The sequence below is a fragment of the Calliphora vicina genome, chromosome 3 (assembly GCF_958450345.1).
Source record: "Calliphora vicina chromosome 3, idCalVici1.1, whole genome shotgun sequence".
NCBI classification, from domain to species: domain Eukaryota; kingdom Metazoa; phylum Arthropoda; class Insecta; order Diptera; family Calliphoridae; genus Calliphora; species Calliphora vicina.
In genome coordinates, this window is record NC_088782.1 from 128,492,980 (window position 1) to 128,506,608 (window position 13,629).

At 25.1% G+C, this 13,629-nt stretch overlaps 1 long non-coding RNA gene across 1 annotated transcript in view; it reads left to right on the top strand.

The window, feature by feature from the left end:
- The window catches only part of LOC135953282 (uncharacterized), a 58,061-nt gene extending 48,674 nt beyond the window's left edge, over positions 1-9,387 (top strand). Inside the window, exon 2 of the long non-coding RNA XR_010576203.1 lies at positions 9,166-9,387. This is a non-coding gene — a long non-coding RNA (uncharacterized LOC135953282). The remainder of the gene's footprint in view (positions 1-9,165) is intronic.
- Positions 9,388-13,629: the final 4,242 nt, after the last annotated feature.

The window sequence follows — 13,629 nt, forward strand, 5'->3', positions numbered from 1 at the left end:
TTACAAATTTCTAAAATTTTCCTTTAATTACTGTTAGTTGTTAGTTTTCCTGTGTTTAATTTACAAATACATACTATTGTGCTTTTCGACAATTTATGGCAATTTATAATAAATAATTAATGTCACATCACATTTTCTTTTATGACCACCTCTTTACCCCTTATCATCATTTGAAATATTTATTGTACATATAAACAAATATTTGTCAATTAATTGTTTAAATATCTTTTATATTACTTGTGTAATAGTTGTATTTAATTGTGTATATGTCAATAAATATTTAATTGTATTTTATCAGTCTACGGAAGTTATTAATTGTAGTTAAAATTGACATCATCTGGTTAAGGCAAATTCAAATTAAATATTCTTTATTAAAATAACAAAAGTAAAGCAAATTTATGGCAATTTATTTATGTATGTATTTTAATATTAAACTTTGTCATCATTTGTTTTCAAAAAGGCTATTGATATTTATGTCAAATTCTTGACATATTTGATACTTTTCTTTTGTTAATTTTAAATTAACATTTTAACGAAATTGATGGCATCATTTGAAAAGCAAATTAAATAAACATAATGCAATTTTGTGAGCAATATTCAGGTTTATTCTTGTTCAGCATATTGCATAGAATAACAAAGAGAAAAGACGTAATTGTCAAAGACCTAACTCTTGCTACTTTTGTTGTCATATCAGACATATGATTTATTGTATCTCTATGTATAATTATCTATGGCATATTGTTTTAAATTAAACAAATCTTATCTGCATCGGTGTGGGACAATATTTGACAGATCCCAACACCAAAACTTTTAATGAGTCATTGGGTTTTACTTTAAATTTAAGTTGACATTTTCCTTCGTTCATATATGTAAGTACATGTCCTTGCAATTTTAATAACTAATTTGAAACCAGTGCTTACATGGTAATTAAAAACATAAAAAAAACGTAAAATAATTTACAGTTTCAGAAAATAACATTATCGTTTGTATACATTTCAACAACAAAAAATCACGTTATATTTAAAATTGATTGTGACTTGGGGCATTAAAATTTCAAGTGTGTAAATATCATTTCAATAAATGTACTTGGTCTACAATAATTAAACAATATTATTTTATAATAGATTTTATTATCAGACATGCAAAATCGTTGTGTTAAACAATAAAAAAACGAATTGCAGTAACTGTTGACACAAGTCTTTAAATTGGGCAATTTTAATCATCAGAGGTAATTAATTTGCAAAATAAGTGAGTCTACATAAAATTGTAGCATTTCGGATTATTGTGAATACTTTGTTCTGTTGATAAGTAATAATAGTAATTCACAATAGCGAATAAATGATTTAAGTCAAAGAAATTTAAAAGTGAAACAAAATGTTGTTTTTTTTTCAAAATTTCAATTAAAATTAGGTTAAATTCGGAAGGAAAATTGCACTTTTCATAGAAAATTGCATAATTCGGAAGGAAAATTGCACTTTTCACAGAAAATTGCACTTTTCATAGAAAATTGCACTTTTCATAGAAAATTGCACTTTTCATAGAAAATTGCACTTTTCATAGAAAATTGCACTTTTCATAGAAAATTGCACTTTTCATAGAAAATTGCACTTTTCATAGAAAATTGCACTTTTCATAGAAAATTGCACTTTTCACAGAAAATTGCAGAAAATTGCACTTTTCACAGAAAATTGCACTTTTCACAGAAAATTGCACTTTTCACAGAAAATTGCACTTTTCACAGAAAATTGCACTTTTCACAGAAAATTGCACTTTTCACAGAAAATTGCACTTTTCACAAAAAATTGCACTTTTCATAGAAAATTGCACTTTTCAAGCACTTTAAACTGTTGTATGTCTAAGGACCCCATACCTCCCCTCCTGAGGGGTCTGTGGGGTGCTTCGTCAAAACTTAAAATTCAAATTTCATGTCAATCGAATCCGCCAGTTAGAAATGATAGATTCTTTTGCAATTTCTTTTGATTCTGCCCCACTGTGCAGTGTGACATGGCTGATAAGTAATTTAATAATTTCACCTTAACTTTTATATAATTTAAACAGAAATTAAATTTGGTTTTGATGTTTTTTTATTGCACTTTTTAGTTTTCCTATTAATACTTTTTGTTTTTTTTTTATTTAATTGTTGCTTTATGAAACATGTCATTCAAAAGGGTAAAATTGTTGTCGTCTGCTGTCATATCTAGCGGCTGTCGATTTTGATGTAGTTTGTTGTTGTTGGTTTGCTGTCATTGGTAGTTGTGTTACTTGTTGTTGACAGTCATTGTCAAGGTGTGTCATTTGCGGCAACTATTTAATGTGATTACCCTTAAGTACAGCTAGTCGGGGACGTCATTCAGTCAGTCAGTTAATGTATGATGTATGTAGCATGTGCAAGGCCATTAAATGACATTAAAGGTGTTGTAAAGTGGCAATAAAAATTGCATTTATTTTTGTTTTTATATGGTAATTTTGTTTATGCAACCAACCGCCAAACGTTTTATATGATGTAATGACTTTTTATTGGCAGATTCTTACTTTTCTATGTGTTTAGTAAGGGAGAGTTATAAATGTGACATATTTGTGCAAAACGTTAAAAGAATTTCTAAAGTTTTCTTATTTAATGTTTAACTTGTATTAAAAATAAGAAAATTCTTTAAGTTTTTGTGTATTTTGTGGCTTTTGTTTCATTATACATAAATGTCCTTGAAGTTTTTTGGGAAAAAAAAGGAAAATAATACATACCAAAATTAAAAACTCTATATTATATTGTATGTACAATACATTCATATACATTCACATATATATTTTATTTTATAAATTATTTGTTGCTTTTATATTAAAGTTTTCGCCACCATCTCTTTGCGTGACAGAAAATGAAAAAAAAAATAAAGAAATTGTGTAACAAATTAATGAGATTGTTAAACATACTCGAGTATATGAAACGAATGTCGTCTATGTAAGATATAATGAATATATACAGACATAGATACATATGTATTCTTATATACTTAAATGTATAACACTCCCACACTTACGCAGACACTACCCAATAGGAAATTTTGAATAGACATGTTACCAGATTTTTTAAAAGCATGTCGAAACATGTTATCAAGACCATAAGTAACTTTGATCGCCATTTTCACTGCTACTATGCAAACAATTTAGTGATTTAACATGTATGTATGTATTTTCCGGATTTTCCTTAAATTCATTCATATCATCTACAAAGTATTCAAAATGTTTAGATTTCATCAAGACATTTTCCATAAAACATCTTTCAAAACTCTCATAAAGTCTAAATTTCCTGCTGGGCTTTCACCTCTATTGTATTTAAGTGTTGGGTGGGTAAATTCTTTTTTTGTGACAATTAAAATAGTTTGCTATTAAATAAAATAAAGCAATCACAACTTAGACATTTATTTTTTTTTTAAAGTCTCTAAAACAAAAACAGAACTTTAAAAAGAAGTACGTACTTGAATAAAAAGTTCAGGGTCAGAAGGTGTTTTTCACACAAAAGAAAATCTTCTTATTAAATACATACATACTTATACAAATATTATACAAATAGGTTCAAATATTGATAAAAAGCTTAATTTGTTTAGACTCACAGAACATTTAAAGTAATTGTTTTTCGAAAACCAAAAAAACTGAACTGAAAGTATTTTTTGAAAGGGTCTGTATTATATCGGTGGCCCACTTTGGGGCCTTGTGACCACACCCTTCGATATCCTAATAACCTCTTCTTTATCTGGTCTATCAGATTAGTAATTACAGATTTATTTCCACAATTTTTATTTCCACTGAATTCATAGTGGATTTAAGGTTTTTTCACGAATGATATGTGGATTCGTGAAAAATCCTCATAAGACGGTAGTCTGATTATAAGATGGTAGTCTGATTATTAGACGGTAGTCTGATTATAAGACGTTAGTCTGATTAAAACGACGATAGTCTGATTTTAAGACGGTAGTCTGATTATAAGACGGTAGTCTGTTTATAACACGTTAGTCTGATTATAAGACGGTAGTCTGATTATAAGACGGCAGTCTGATTATAAGACGGTAGTCTGTTTATAACACGTTAGTCTGATTATAAGACGGTAGTCTGATTATAAGACGGTAGTCTGTTTATAAGACGGTATTCTGATTATAAGACGGTAGTCTGATTACAAAGACGTTTGTCTGATTACAAAGTCGTTTGTCTGATTATAAAGACGTTTGTCTGATTAAAAACACGGTAGTATGATTATAAGACGGTAGTCTCATTACAAAGACGTTTGTCTGATTACAAAGACGTTTGTCTGCTTAAAAACACGGTAGTCTGAGTATAATACGGTAGTAGTCTGATTGTAAGAAAGTATGTAGTCTTATTTTACCAAAATTTTTTTAACCAAAAGCTGTTCTGCGTTAAACTTTACTTGTTTTGTTTTTATTTTTTTCAAGACCTTTTTATTTTTTACATCACTAATAATCGTTTATTTGTATTCAAATAAAATAAATTTATTCGATTAATCGAAAATAAATTTCATAAAATGACCAACAAATAAATTTTAATAGTTTAGATATTTTAAATTAAAATAAAAATCACGAATAATCGTTTAGTTTTATTCGAATAAACAGGTTTATTCGATAATCACAATTTTATGAAATGAAAAATATTCAAATATTTGCTTTTATGATACAATTAAAATCAAAATCACAAATAATCGTTTAGTTTTATTCGAATAAAGCAGAGTTAATCGATTATTCGAATAAAACCTGTTTGTTCGATTAATCGTTTAGCAATTCCAAGAAATGAAAAAATATTAAAATATGTGATTTTCAAATAAAACAGTATCAATTAATCGAATAAAAATTTCATAAAATGATTAAAAAGGAAATTTAAATTCTTTAAATATTTTAATTAAAATAAATATCAAGAATAATCGTTTATTTTTATTCAAATAAAACAGTATCAAATAAAAATTTCATTAAATGACCAAAAATAAATTAAAACTATTTAAATATTTTAAATTAAAATAAAAATCACGAATAATCGTTTATTTTTATTCGAATAAAATCGGTTTATTCGATTAATCGAAAATAAATTTAATGAATTTTGAAGTAAACATTAAGGACTTTTTACATCCTAGCAAATATATTACACAAACAAGTTAGAATTTTATGTAGAATTTTTAATGTGCTTAATAATTACAAATTCACATGGCAAATACATATTTTTTTGGCTTCTAGTTTATATTATATTGTAAACATTTTACACGTGTCATATTTAAACTCTTATTGCTGCATTATTTATGCAACGTCTCAAGATGAAACAACTCTGTGTATAACAATATATACTGCAGACTGTAAACAAAATTGTTTGCTTATTTCTTAACTTAATGTTAAAGCCATTTAAAAACTCATTTTTTTCCCTCTAACAATAAGAAAACCTTTTGCCAGTAGTAGCCTGAACTGTACAAATACTTGTAGTTATTATACTTTATACAAACTCAGGTGTTTCTACTTGCTTACTACGTCGAAACTAATAAATCTATAACAAAAGAAAACTTTACCTTTTGGAAAAAATATTATTGTGGGCATTTATTATAACCCAAACTAAAGAAAAGACAAATTAAGTCCATTGTAACACTTTAATACAACACACAATTTATACTAAAACTGGAAAAAAAAACTGTCAAAAAGTTCTTGAAAAAACCCCTTTAGCCGGCAAATAGTAAATGATAATAATGGTGGGTTGTTTGTTTAGGAATGGGAGAGGTGTTGGAAATTTATCATTATTATGGTGTTAAACAAGAAAACCCATAATAAATTGTTTAATTTAAAAGTTAATTACCTTTAACTTAGAGTGAGTGGTTACATACCTAGTTATAAAGATACATATGCACACCAGTGGTCGGCACAATTAATATAAAGCACTTTGGTAGTACGGATATTTAGATATTGTTTTTAATGTACAAACGCCAATTTGTTGCACTTTTGATCATTCGTGTGGTACCTATACATCTGAATTGTCGATGGAGTTCGGCCTTTGGGTCGACGTGTGCCGACCACTGTTTTAATCTCATTCCTTAATGCAGATGTAAGTATGAACTGTTTACTTGGCTATATTTATCCTTATATGTAGATAAAACAATAAATCGATTAAGACTTAGTAGACAAGCAGCAGGCATTAGGTTTTTGAAAGGTCATTAAACGTTGTTCCATTATTAATTACATGTTCACTTTAGTTAAATGTCTTCACACACTTCAAGAAATTAATGTAAATATGCACTCAAATGCTGAGTGTTTATGTTAAAAAGGTGTTATAAACTACTTGTAAAGACATACTAAATATTCAAAATGGTATTTTAGGTTTATTTGTATCCTAAACGAGCTTATATTTTTTAAACACAAAAATAAACTTCTCAAGATTTCCTTTAAAACATTTTGTGGTAGTTGTTTTGAAGGTGCTTTAATCTTTCCTTTAGTAGTTGTTATTTTTCAATACAAAAGGTAAAAACCCACTGTTAATCAAGTATTTCTAATCGGTTTAATAATAATAATAATAGTAAGAGATGTCGTGTACTAATAAAAATTAATTTATGCATATGTTTTTTGATATGCTTATTTCCATAACTTAATTTGTTCTTGCTTTATAAAACGAATTACTTATTTTCTTAATTGTAAAGTACAAACGGAACTAAATAACGACACGTTAGGCCCAACGCTACACAGTTGGGGGAATTTTTAAAAAAGCAAAGTCCCGATTATAAACAAAATATTATTATAAATTAAAATCACGAATAATCGTTTATTTTTATTCAAATTTCAGTTTCAATTAATCGAATAAAATTTTCATAAAATGACTAAAACGAAATCTAAACAATTTAAATATTTTAAATTAAAATATAAATCACGTTTAATTATTTATTTTTATTCGAATAAAGCTGGTTTATTCGATTAATCGAATAAATGTTTCTTAAAAATAAAAAAAAAATTTAATTTAAATTATTTCACCAGTTGAAATTGAAATAAAAATCACGAATAATCGTTTATTTTTATTCGAATAAAACAGGGTTATACGATTAATCGAATAAAAGTTTCTAAAATATACAAAAAAAATTAATTTAAAATATTTCACTAGTTGAAATTTAAATAAAAATCACCAATATTCGTTTATTTGTATTCGAATAAAACAAAGTTATTCGATTAATCGAAAATAAATTTCTTAAAATGACCAACAAATAAATTTTAACTATTTAAATATTTTAAATTAAAATAAAAATCCCGAATAATCGTTTATTTTTATTCGAATAGAACAGGGTTATTCGATTAATCAAAAATAAATTTCATAAAATGACCAACAAATAAATTTTAACTATTTAGATATTATAAATATTTGAAATTTATAAATTTTTTTGAAATTTAAATAAAAATCACGAATATTCGTTTAGTTTTATTCGAATAAAAAAGGGTTGTTCGATTAATCGAATAAAAGTTTCATAAAATTACCAAAAAAATACACTTTTTAGATATTTTAAATTAAAAAAATCTCGAATAATCGTTTAGTTTTATTCGAATATAACAGGGTTATTCGATTAATAGAATTAAAGTTTCTTAAAATGACAAACAAATTAAAATATTTCATAGTTGAAATTAAAAAAAAAAATCAGGAATAATAGTTTATTTTTATACGAATAAAACCAGTTTGTTCGATTAATCTCATAGGAATTTCATTAAATGAGAAATATTAAAATATTTGATTTTATGATATTAAAATAAACATCACGAATAATCGTTTATTTTTATTCGAATAAAATGTCAAAAAGTAAATTTAAACTTTGTAGATATTTTAAATTAAAATAAAAATCACGAATAATCGTTTAGTATTAGTCGAATAAAACAGGGTTATTCGATTAATCAAATAAAAATTTCTTAAAATTACCAAAAAAATTTAATTTAAATTATTTCACTAGTGGAAATTAAAATAAAAATAAAAAATAATCGTTTAGTTTTATTCGAATAATACTGTTTTTTCGATTAATCGAAAATAAAAATGACCAAAAATAAATTTAAACTATTTATATAATTTAAATAGAAATAAAAATCACGAATAATAGTTTAGTTTTATTCGAATAAAACAGGGTTATACGATTAATCGAATAAAAAGTTCTTAAAATTACAAAATAAATTTAAACTATTTCAATAGTGGACATTGAAATAAAAATCACGAATAATCGTTTATTTTTATTCGAATAAAACCTGTTTGTTCGATTAATCTCATAGCAATTTTATAAAATGGCAACAAATAAATTTAAAATTTGTAGATATTTTAAATTAAAATAAAAATGACGTATAATCGTTTAGTTTTACTCGAATAAAACACGTTTCATAAAATACCAAAAATAAATTTAAACTTTTAAGTTATTTAAAATTAAAATAAAACTCACGAATAATCGTTTACTTTTATTCGAATAAAACAGGGTTATTCGATTAGTCGAATAAAATTTTACCAAAAAAAAGAAGAAATTTAAATGTTATTCTAAAAATTGTTAGCAAACATTTTTTCTAAAGTTTTCAATAATGAAAATACTCAGGAAACTCACAAACCAAAACTTCCTCTGCAATTTTTGTTTTTTTATACCGTTTTTTTCATAAAAAACCTAAAGTTAATATACCTGATGTCTTTGTTTTTATTTGTCATTAACAACTTTAATAAATTTTACATAATTTAAGCTTATTTCCATTTGAACAAGTTAAACAATTCTGACTGCAATTGTTTCAGGAAGTTTCAACGTGAATAACTTCTGCTGTCATCGTTGCGCCCTCTAATTTCTAGGTTCTCTTAAGGTTGTTTTAAACATGTCCATTAAGTACACATTTAGTAATTTGCTATTTTTTCCTTTAGCAGAACAATACATTCCCACTCCCACTAACTAACGTGTGTGGCAAGTGGCATGGCAAATTTTGTGTTTCCTGTAATGCAGGACGCTATAAAAATCAATTTACTTTTAATGTGCAAAACAAAAAAAATATGTCATTTAACTTTGTTGTTGTTTTGTTTTGTTTTCAGTTTCTTTCAACATGTGACATACAAACCTATTTGATTTCAAGTTTTTTCTATTACTTCTAAGCAAAATTTCATACAAACATTTCTTTTTGTTTTCTTTACTTTCACATTTAATAGCAAAAACGTGACACAAACTTTGCCAATGTTAATAAAAAGAAAACAAAGCGATAGAAGAAATGGTAAAAAGTTGGAAAAACCGGAAGTCAGCAAAATGGCAAAAGTAGAACCAATGAATCAACAGAAAATACATATTAAACGTTTACTTTATGGCCATACAAACACATTCATACATGCGGAATGAATGTATTATTAATATTTGCAGCATATTTTTAGGGGTAAGTTTTTAAAAAAACCTTTTTTAAATGATTATAGCTAATGAATTTTAAATATGAAGCAAATGTGTTTGTTTGAATCTTCTTGTATATAAAAAGAGGTCTTCAAATTTAAAGTCAATGCCAATTATTACTAAAGATATCTATTATTAAATGTTGCATACATTACAAAATCATATTTATATAACCCCAAACAAAAGGCTAGCTGTCCTTTAGTAATTTTAAATTGGCCGGAAAAAAGGTTCTATTGTATAAAATTTTGGTAACTAAAACATGTATGTATGTACAAACTACATATTGTTTGCTCGTGCATGTACATACATATGTTTAAAGGGAAAAAAATATAAAAATTTTCCTTCCACTGGTCACGCAGTTCAGTATTGTGTTGCCAACATACTTAACTTTAAGTGAGTACTTTACTAGACAACAACACCACCACCAACAATAGTCGTAGTGTCTGAGGGAAAAAACCCAACTACATACAATCAACTTAAAGATAACAAGACAAACTTACTGAATTATTGTTCGAATGAATTGTCTATGCAACTCACGAACGCCTCAGCTACGAATGTGCCTAGCAGAGTTGTGGGAATAAATATCCTAAAAAGTTATACAGAAATTCCCGGAAATTCTTTGTCAAGAGTGAAATCAACTTTAAGAAACCCGCAAATTATTTACGGACTTGTTTTTAGATAGCACATGTCACAAATACTTGCTATCGTTATTAAAAATCAGCCAAATCGCCAAATAAAAATCATGACATTTCACTAGTTGAAATTGAAATATAAATCAAGAATAATCTTTAGTTTTATTCGAATAAAACAGAGTTATTCGATTAATCGAATACAAATTTCTTAAAAAAATGAACTATTTAACTAGCTGAAATTTAAATAAAAATCACGAATAATCGTTTATTTTCATTCGAATAACACAGGTTTATTCGATTAATCGAAAATAAATATCATAAAATGATAAACAAATAAATTTAAACTATTCATATATTTTAAATTAAAATAAAAATCACGAATAATCGTTTAGTTTTATTCGAATAAAACAGAGTTATTCGATTAATCGAATAAAAATTTCTTAAAATTACCAAAAAAAAAATTAAACTATTTAACTAGTTGAAATTGAAATAAACATCACGAATAATCGTTTATTTTTATTCGAATAAAACAGTATTATACGATTAATCGAATAGAAATTTCATAAAATGATCAACAAATAAATTTAAACTATTTAGGAAAAACAAAGGAAAAGCTGTTGCCTAGCAGAGTTGTGGGAATAAATATCCTAAAAAGTTATACAGAAATTCCCGGAAATTCTTTGTCAACTTTAAGAAACCCGCAAATTATTTACGGACTTGTTTTTAGATAGCACATGTCACAAATACTTGCTATCGTTATTAAAAATCAGCCAAATCGCCAAATAAAAATCATGACATTTCACTAGTTGAAATTGAAATAAAAATCATGAATAATCGATTATTTTTATTCGAATAAAACAGGTCCATTCTATTAATCAAAAATAAATTTCATAAAATGACAAAAAATTTAATTAAGATATTTTAAATTTAAAATAAAAATCATGAATGATTATTGTTATTCGAATAAAACAGGGTTATTCGATTAATCGAATGAAATTTTCTTAAAATTAACAAAAAAAAAAAGAAAATAAATTTAAACTATTTCACTAGTTGAAATAAAAATCACGAATAATCGTGTATGTTTATTCGAATAAAACTGGTTTATTTGATTAATCGAAAATTAATTTCATAAACTTACAAAAAATTAAATATCTAAATAGTTTAGATAATTTAAATTAAAATAAAAATCACAAATAATCGTTTATTTTTTTTATTCGAATAAAACTGGATTATACGATTAATCAAATAAAAATGTTTTAAAATTACCAAAAAAAATATAAAATTTTAAACTATGTATTTCAGAAATAAAAATCACGAATAATCGTTTATTTTTATTCGAATAAAACTGGGGTTTTCGAATAATCGAATAGAAATTTCTTAATATTACTAAGAAAATCAATTTAAACACACGAGTAAAACAGGTTTATTCCAATAATCGAATATAAGTTTCATAAAATGACATAAACATAAATTCAAACTATTTGATTATTTAACCCCGTACCTAAATCAACTTCCCCTTTTCATTGTAAATTTTCTTTATCTTGGCAACTATTTTACCTCTTAACTCACTTATAGCTTAACATAGCATACACCAACAACAAGAAATTATAAATAAAGAATAAAAACCAACAACAATAAAACACAACTTCTGGCACCCTTTAGTTAAATTTGATCAAGACCAACAACTAAAAGTAAAAGTTTACGATTTAATTTCCTGTCTTATTACTCTCGCAAACTTTAAGACACCGAACTTTGTTTGTTTGTTTGTTGTGTTAAAATGTGGGTTAAATAGAAATATCTGAAGCTTTGTCTACAAATGAACTTGAGTTATAAGTTTTGTAATTGTGAAAAAGTTTTCTTAGATTTAACAGCAACGAGGGCTGTATGAGAATAATATTTAAAAGGAATTTGTAAAATATGTCTACATTAATTAATTTTCATCAAGGATCTGTATCAGACATGGACAAATGGATACGATCGCTCTTTTTTGGTCATTTTATGAAATTTATATTCGATTAATCGAATAACACTGTTTTATTCGAATAAAAGTAATCGATTAGTCTTTTTTTTTTAATTTCAAAACATCAAATAGTTATTTTAGGAAATTTGTATTCTATTAATCAAATAATCCTGTTTTATTCGAATCAAAATAATCGATTATTCGTTATTTTTTTTTCTAATTTCATATAAACAAATTGTTTAAATTTAATTTTTAGTAATGTTTAACATCTTTATGTTTTTATGAAATTTATATTCGATTAATCGAATAACACTAATTTATACGAATAAAAATAATTGATTATTCGTTACTTTTCTTTTGATTTAAAATAATTAAATTGTTTAAATTTAGTTATTAGTAATGCTAAGAATTTTCTTTTCGATTAATCGAATATAAACCCATTTTATTCGAATAAAAAGAATCGATTTTTTATGATTTTTATTTAAATTTCTAATAATCAAATATTTTTAATTTATTTTTATAAATTTTAAGAAATTTCTATTCGATTAATCGAATAAAAGTAATCTATTATTCGTAATATTTATTTTAATTTCCAACAATCAAATAGTTCAAATACAGTTTTTTAGCATTTTGAAGAATTTCAACTGTATAGTGAATTTCAAGAGTATAGATGATATTTCAACTGTATGGTGATTCCGAATAATTTCTATTCGATTGTTCGAAAACTCGGGTTTATTCGTTTTAACTTTAATCGATACACAAATGACGAAATTTTAATTTATTTAAGTTATGTTTTAGTAATTATTTGTTTCATTCGATTTCTAAAAAGCCCGGTTTTACATTAATCTACTTAAAATCAGTAGAATGGGTTTATAAACGAGAATTATCCAAGAGCATTAAACAATTTTCGTTTTTCCAGTTTAAAAAACAGAACCTTGCTTTAATCAATCAGGACATTAAACTATTATCTTTTTTTTTTCTTTCTTATAATGCTCCTGTTTTATTTTTTCTTTCAATCTATAAACAACAACGACCTTGACTAGCCGTAATGGTGGATGATGATGAGATGACGATGATTATTATTTTTACTAATATCATAAAAATATTTGTAATCATAAGTCATGGCGATTTGGTTTTTTTTCTTCTGCTACAATGTTTTCACAGATACAAGTATTAAATGCAAAGAGTATTTCTATTTTTTTTTTGTATTTAACAAATTATTGAAGAAGAAATAACAAGGATAAGAAAAGCTTTTAAAATAATTGCACACTATCAAATAAATCAAGAGTAAAAATTAAAGAGAAAAAAATCTACGTGCATTTACATAGAACTAACTGCTAAAGAATTAAATACATTATTTAAAGATTCTAGGAATATGAAATATTTAATATACTTATAGATTTAAACATATTGCAATAAATAAATTATTTGCTAAATAAAGTCATAGAGGTTAGGAATTTAACAAATGTTACTATTTAGTATAATACATTTTAAATTTGTGGGTATGAACTGAAAATTTAAAACATAAATAATAAAATGAAACTGTCCTTAATAAAAAAATTCTAATGTCGTGCTAAATATTGCTACTGTTATAAATATACCAGTTACATGTATTAAAACTGTACACAAACATTGGGAACTAT